This window comes from Octopus sinensis, unplaced genomic scaffold, assembly GCF_006345805.1.
Source record: "Octopus sinensis unplaced genomic scaffold, ASM634580v1 Contig16813, whole genome shotgun sequence".
Taxonomy (NCBI): Eukaryota; Metazoa; Mollusca; class Cephalopoda; order Octopoda; family Octopodidae; genus Octopus; species Octopus sinensis.
Window position 1 is genome coordinate 40,001 of NW_021834595.1, and position 7,849 is coordinate 47,849.

A 7,849-nucleotide genomic window follows, 5' to 3' on the forward strand; every position below is an offset into this window, starting at 1 on the left:
AAATTTAATCGCTAAGCTCTGGCACGTTGGCAGAAACATTAATACACCAAGCAAAATGCTTTGTGGCATTTCATCTGTCTTCATGTTCTGAGTTCAAATTCCGCTAACGTTGACTTGGTAAACTGGGTGCTTGAGCTAAATTTTCTGAAAGTTAAAATTTTGCTTCTCCCACCCCTTAACCCTTTCGTTACCAACCCGGCTGAAACCGGCTCTGGCTCTGAGTACAAATGCCTTGTTTTCATAAATTTTGAATTATGTTTCTTTATTAGCCACACAGGGCTGCACACAGACAGGACAAATTACAAGGTAGAGCTTTTCTTTTGGGGATAAAAAAGGGGGTTTGGTTTTCGATCAAAAAGGATCGTAAAAGGAAAGAAAGAGGACAAAAAAGGGGGAGGATTAAAAAAAAAAGGAAAAGGAAAAAAAATCGATCAATAGGGATCGTTATCACAGAAATGTCAATATAAAGTGTAAAGGGGAGGACAGGTGAGGTTTACCCATGGAAAGAAAAGCCTACGGAAAAGACCACGGTAACCTCGGTCAATGAAGTCACATGTTATATTTTTTTTACAAATAAGCAACTTTCTGTATTAATTTTTACGGTTCATAGGATCATAGTCAAGGAGGCTTCGTCATTCATACGTGCCATCCTTGGTAAGTTTTGAATTAAAATCTTCCACCAAACCTTAGTCACAATTTATGTTCCTAAAACTAGCTTAATGATAACTAAGTTATTTTACTAAATTCTTTGTTATATTTATAATTAATTGAAAGAAACACAGGACATCTCAACAGAAGTATGGTAACAAAAGGGTTGAAATATATAATAGAGAAACAATTCTTAACCCTTTTGATACCAACCCGGTAGAAACCACCTCTGGCTCTTTAATACAAACGTCTTGTTTTCTTAAGTTTTGAATTAAAATCTTCCATGAAACTTTAGTCAACAATTTATGTTCCTAACACTAGCTGAATGATAACTAAGTTATTTTACTAAATTCTTTGTTATATTTATAATTAATTGAAAGAAACACAGAGCATCTCAACAGAAGTATGGCAACAAAAGGGTTGAAATATATAATAGAGAAACAATTCTTAACCCTTTTGATACCAACCTACCTGAAACCACCCCTGGCTCTGTAGTACAAATGTCTTGTTTTCAAAAGTTCTGAATTAAAATCTTCCACCAAAACCTTAGTCACAATTTATGTTCCTAACACCAGCTTAATGGTAACTAAGTTATTTTACTAAATTCTTTGTTATATTTAAAGTAATTGAAAGAAACACACTGGGGTCGATATAATCGACTTAATCCATTTGTCTGTCCTTGTTTGTCCCCCTCTGTGTTTAGCCCCTTGTGGGTAGTAAAGAAATAGGTATTTCATCTGCCATTACGTTCTGAGTTCAAATTCCGCCAAGGTCGACATTGCCTTTCATCCTTTCAGGATCAATTAAATAAGTACCAGTTACACACTGGGGTCGATATAATCGACTTAATCCGTTTGTCTGTCCTTGTTTGTCCTCTCTGTGTTGAGCCCCTTGTGGGTAGTAAAGAAATAGGTATTTCGTCTGCCGTTACGCTCTGAGTTCAAATTCTGCCGAGGTCGACATTGCCTTTCATCCTTTCGGGATCAATTAAATAAGTACCAGTTACACACTGGGGTCGATATAATCGACTTAATCAGTTTGTCTGTCCTTGTTTGTCCCCTCTGTGTTTAGCCTCTTGTGGGTAGTAAAGAAATAGGCATTTCATCTGCTGTTACATTCTGAGTTCAAATTCCACCGAGGTCGACATTGCCTTTCATCCTTTCAGGATCAATTAAATAAGTACCAGTTACACACTGGGGTCGATATAATCGACTTAATCCGTTTGTCTGTCCTTGTTTGTCCCCTCTGTGTTTAGCCTCTTGTGGGTAGTAAAGAAATAGGTATTTCATCTGCTTTACATTCTGAGTTCAAATTCCACCGAGGTCACATGCCTTTCATCAATCCTTTCGGTCGATTAAATAAGTACCAGTTACACACTGGGGTCGATATAATCGACTTAATCCGTTTGTCTGCCCTTGTTTGTCCCCTTTGTGTGTAGCCCCTTGTGGGCAGTAAAGAAGAAAGAAAAAAGGAAAAAAGAAAAGGGTTAAATAATTTATGTTCCAAACACCAGATTAATTAATTCATTATTATCAAAATTAATTGAAACAAAAGCTGTGTATTTTCACAGAAAAGAATTAAAGTGATCTAAATTTAAACATTCAATCAAAATTTTATGTTAATTTATGCTCCAAAAACCAGCTTAATAAAGACAGTTATTTAACTAAATTCTTCATTAATTTCAAAATTAATTGCAACAAAGTCAGTGTATTTCAACAGAAATATGCTAAGAAAATGGTTAAAGTGGTCTGAATTAAAACTTTCAATCAAAATTTCTTCTTAATTTATGTCAATTTATGTTAATTTATGTTCCAAACACCAGTTTAATAATGACAGTTATTTTACTAAATTCTTCATTAATTTCAAAATTAATTGCAACAAAGTCAGTGTATTTCAACAGAAATATGCTAAGAAAAGGGTTAAAGTGGTCTAAATTAAAACTTTCAATCAAAATTTCTTGTTAATTTATGTTTAATTTATGTTAATTTATGTTCCAAACACCAGTTTAATAATGACAGTTATTTTACTAAATTCTTCATTAATTTCAAAATTAATTGCAACAAAGTCAGTGTATTTCAACAGAAATATGCTAAGAAAAGGGTTATCACATGATCACGTGACCGACCAGACCATCAGATGTTGTTACACATCGCTGGTCACAATGCATTCGCATTGTTTTAGCCTTCGAATGACGCCACCCCGCTGGCTAAGCGAGCAGGCCAACAGAAGAAAGAGTGGTGAAAGAGTACAGCAGGGATCACCACCCCCTGCCGGAACCTCGTGGAACTTTTAGGTGTTTTCGCTCAATAAACACTCACAACACCCGGTCTGGGAATCGAAACCGCGATCCTGCGACCACTTGGCCATTGCACCTCCATAAGAAAAGGGTTATAGTGATCTAAATTAAAACTTTCAATCAAAATTTCTTGTTAATTTATGTCAATTTATGTTAATTTATGTTCCAAACGCCAGTTTAATAATGACAGTTATTTTACTAAATTCTTCGTTATTTTCAGAATTAATTAAAACAAAGGTAGTGAAATATGGTAAGAAATGTGTTAAGTGAAATATGAGTAAAAAACAGTTTATTTATTTATATATACATATTTATTTTACAATTTATATTATTGAACATGCAGTATGAAAATAATACTTTTTTATCAAAGTTTGTAAACAAATAGACAGGAAAAATAATATCAAGGGAAATCTCAAAGTCTTCAGAATTTCATTTTTTTTTTATCCTGTCTCTTAACCATTCCTTTCTCTCTCTCCTTCTCTCTCTTTTTCTCCTTCTCTCTTTTTCTCCTCCTTTCTCTCTTTTCTCTTCCTCTCTCTCCTTCTCCTCTCTCTCTCTCTTCTTTCTCTTTCTCCTTCTTTCTCTCTCTTTCTCTTTTCTCTCTCTCTTCCCTTCTCTCTTTCTCCTTCTTTCTCTTTTCTCTTTCTCTTCCCTTCTCTCTTTCTCTCTTTCTCTTTTCTCTTACTCTTCCCTTCTCTCTTACTCCTTATTTCTCTTTCTCTCTTTCTCCCTCTTTCTCTCTCTCTTTCTCTCTCTCTCTCTTTCTCCCTCTCTCTCTCCTTCACTCTCCTTCTCTCTCTCTCTCTCCTCTCTCTCTCTCTCTCTTCTCCTTCTTTCTCTCTCTTTCTCTCTCTCTCTCTGTTCCTGCCTTGCAGAACTTCCACACGATAAAAATCTTCTAAAACTGATCGGTATAAGTGATAGCATCAAAAACCATTACCTTTGATGCTAAATAGAGCGGTTCATGAATTTTTAAGTTACAACCTCCTTAAGGATTCCCAAAGACAACACAAATTCCAACCCAATCACTTCTAACATACATACACAGAACCAGAAACTGCTCCAGGCTAAAATTTGAGGAACGCACAAACGAAGAAACACACTGATATATTTTATATATTTAAATATGATGTAGATATGAAGAATGCCAAACAGTACAGCTTCTTGTCTTGGGTCTTTTTTTTCTCTTTTGTTACAATTTATATTTTGGATTTTTATTTCTTTATTTTACGCTTCGAAAATATTTTAGTGAATTCTATCTCTGGTTGGATGTTTTTTAGTTGGATAGTATTAAAGATTACGGTTAGTCATCTTTCATGGGTATATTTATATCATGCATGGGCGTGTATGTATATATATGTATACATACATACATATCTACAAATATACATACATATATATCTATACTATATCTATATATCTATATATATATATATATATATATATATATATATATATATATATATATGTGAAGGCGCATGGCTCAGTGGTTAGAGCGTCGAGCTTACGATCATGAGGTTGTCAGCTTGAATCCCGTACCGGGCTGCGTGTTGTGTTCTTGAGCAAGACACTTTACTTCAAGTTGCTCCAGTTAACTCAGCTGTAGAAATGAGTTGCGACATCACGGGTGCCAAGCTGTATCGACCTTTGTCTTTCTCTTGGATAACACTGGTGGCGTGGAGAGGGGAAACCGGTATACATGGGCGACTGCTGGTCTTCCATAAACCACCATGCCTAGACTTGTGACTAGGAGGGTAACTTTCTAGGTGCAATCCCATGGTCAGTGTCGTGACCGGAGGGGGTCCTGAATATATATATAGGCGCAGGAGTGGCTGTGTGGTAAGTAGCTTGCTAACAACCACATGGTTCCGGGTTCAGTCCCACTGTGTGGACCTTGGGCAAGTGTCTTTGCTCTATAGCTCCGGGCCAACCAATGCCTTGTGAGTGGATTTGGTAGATGGAAACTGAAAGAAGCCCGTCGTATATATGTATATATATATATAATATATATATATATATATAGATAGAATATGTTATATATAATATTATATATATATATATATATATATATATATATATAGGCGCAGGAGTGGCTGTGTGGTAAGTAGCTTGTTACCAACCACATGGTTCCGGGTTCAGTCCCACCGCGTGGCACCTTGGGCAAGTGTCTTCTGCTATAGCTCTGGGCAACCAATGCTTGTGAGTGGATTTGGTAGACGGAAACTGAAAGAAGCTTGTCGTATATATGTATATATATATATTATATATATATATATATATAGGGCGGGAGTGGCTGTGTGGTAAGTAGCTTGTTTACCAACCACATGGTTCCGGGTTCAGTCCCACCGCGTGGCACCTTGGGCAAGTGTCTTCTGCTATAGCTCTGGGCCCACCCATGCCTTGTGAGTGGATTTGGTAGACGAAACTGAAAGAAGCTTGTCGTATATATGTATATATATATATATATATATAGGCGCGGGAGTGGCTGTGTGGTAAGTAGCTTGTTTACCAACCACATGGTTCCGGGTTCAGTCCCACTGCGTGGCACCTTGGGCAAGTGTCTTCTGCTATGGCTCCGGGCCAACCAATGCCTTGTGAGTGGATTTGGTAGTGGAACTGAAAGAAGCCCGTCGTATATATGTATATATATATATATATATATATATATATATAAGCGCAGGAGTGGCTGTGTGGTAAGTAGCTTGCTAACCAACCACATGGTTCCAGGTTCCAGTCCCACTGCGTGGCATCTTGGGCAAGTGTCTTCCGCTATAGCTCCGGGCCAACCAATGCCTTGTGAGTGGATTTGGTAGACGGAAACTGAAAGAAGCCTGTCGTATATATATGTGTGTATGTGTGTGTGTTTGTGCGTCTGTGTTTGTCCCCCTAGCATTGCTTGACAACTGATGCTGGTGTGTTTATGTCCCCGTCACTTAGCGGTTCAGCAAAAGAGACCGATAGAATAAGAACTGGGCTTATAAAAGAATAAGTGCTGCTTATTTAAGGCGGTGCCCCAGCATGGCCACAGTCAAATGACTGAAACAAGTAAAAGAGTAAAAAAGAGTAAAGAGTATATATATATATATATATATATAGGGAGAATTCATGAAAAAAGCAAAAGATGAAGACAGGTGGTGTATAAAACAAACAGATGTATTAGTATAACACTCAGGAAATTGAAAAAGTCTTTTACGTTTCGAGCCTATGCTCTTCTACAGAAAGGTACACAGAAAAAAACAAGGAGTGAAAAAAAATGTGTGTAGTGGCTACCAATCTATCATGGCGACTGCCAGACAGAAGAGTCACACAGGAGAGCAAAGAAGTAGAGGAGATAATATATATATATATGTATATATATATATATATATATATATATATTGGGTTGGTGTATAATTATTGTGGTTATTTTTTTCAAAAAATTTTAGTCAACAAAAACAATAGCAACATGTAACAAAAACATGTTTAAATTATTATTCCGGAGCATATTCACCATCTACCTCAATTACTGTTTCCCATTTGCTTGGCAGATGGTCAGACCGTCATTTAAAGATGTTTTTGTTAAATATTGTTATTGTTTATGTTGAAAAAAGCCGCAATAATTATGCACCAACCCAATATATATATACATATATAGATAGATAGATAGATAGATAGATATAGATATATTGTTTGTGCCTTCTCAAGCCATGCCTGGCTCATAAGGGCCGGTTTCCCAGTTTCCTTGGTGTATAAATTCCCCACCTGGACGGGACGCCGGTCCGTCGCAAGTGAGCTGCAAGATGCAGGAGGAAAGAGTGAGAGAAAGTTGTGGCAAAAGTGTCAGCAGAATTTCGCCATTACCTTTTGCCAGAGCCGTGTGGAGCTTAGATGTTTCGCTCATAAACACACACATCATCCGGTCTGGGATTCGAACCCGCGATCCCTTGACCATAAGTCCTCTGCTCTAGCCACTAGGCCATGTGCCTCCACTGATATCATCATTGTTTAACGTCCGTTCTCCATGCTAGCATGGGTGGATGATATATATATATATATATATATATATATAATATATATTATATATATATATTATATAAATATATTATATATATATATATAATATATAAATATATATATATATATACATATATATATATACATAATATATATACATATGCATATACATGCATACATTCTTTCACTTGTTTCAGTCATTTTGACTGTGGCCATGCTGGGGCACCACCGATTAATCGAAAAAGTTGACCCCTGGACTTATTCTTTGTAAGCCTGGTACTTATTCGATCAATCTCTTTTCCGGGATGCCTTTATCTCTACTAAGTATAGATGCAGATGTGTTACCTAAGATTAATTTTGAGGATCTCATCAAAGACTTCGCAACTCAAAAATGTGAGAGGAAACTTTTCAAATAAAAATAAAATACAAAAATACAAAAATAAACATTATTTTCCCTCTAACTGTTTTGTTTGGCTTTGAAAAATAAAAATTCATTTTATGGTTTGTTATTGTTTATATTCTGATTTTCATAATCTTTTATGGGGACACCAAAATCATAGCCCCTTCGGTGCCTTACATGTGTATAAAATATATAGAAAATATAATATATCAGAGTATAAAATATGATAGAGTAATATGTTGTAGGGTTTATAAAATAAAATATATTTGAATGTATATATATATATATATATATAGGGGGAGAGTTCACAAAAAAAGAAACAAAAGACGAAGACAGGTGGTTTAGAAAACAAACAGATGTATTAGTATAACGCTCAGGAACTGAAAAAGTCTTTAACATTTCGAGCCTACGCTCTTCTACAGAAAGGACACAGAATGAAACAAGGAGAGAAACAATGAGAGAAACCAGGATGACACATATGTTTGTTAATCCTCATCATCATCATCATCATC

The 7,849-nt window shown here is 36.0% G+C and overlaps 1 long non-coding RNA gene across 1 annotated transcript in view; it reads right to left on the bottom strand.

Moving 5' to 3' along the window:
• The window catches only part of LOC118761721, a 13,793-nt gene extending 6,243 nt beyond the window's left edge, over nucleotides 1-7,550 (bottom strand). The window contains exons 1-2 of the long non-coding RNA XR_004997592.1: nucleotides 7,400-7,550; nucleotides 6,435-6,437 (exon numbers count right to left, since the gene is read on the bottom strand). This is a non-coding gene — a long non-coding RNA (uncharacterized LOC118761721). The remainder of the gene's footprint in view (nucleotides 1-6,434; nucleotides 6,438-7,399) is intronic.
• Between the last annotated feature and the right edge of the window lie 299 nt (nucleotides 7,551-7,849).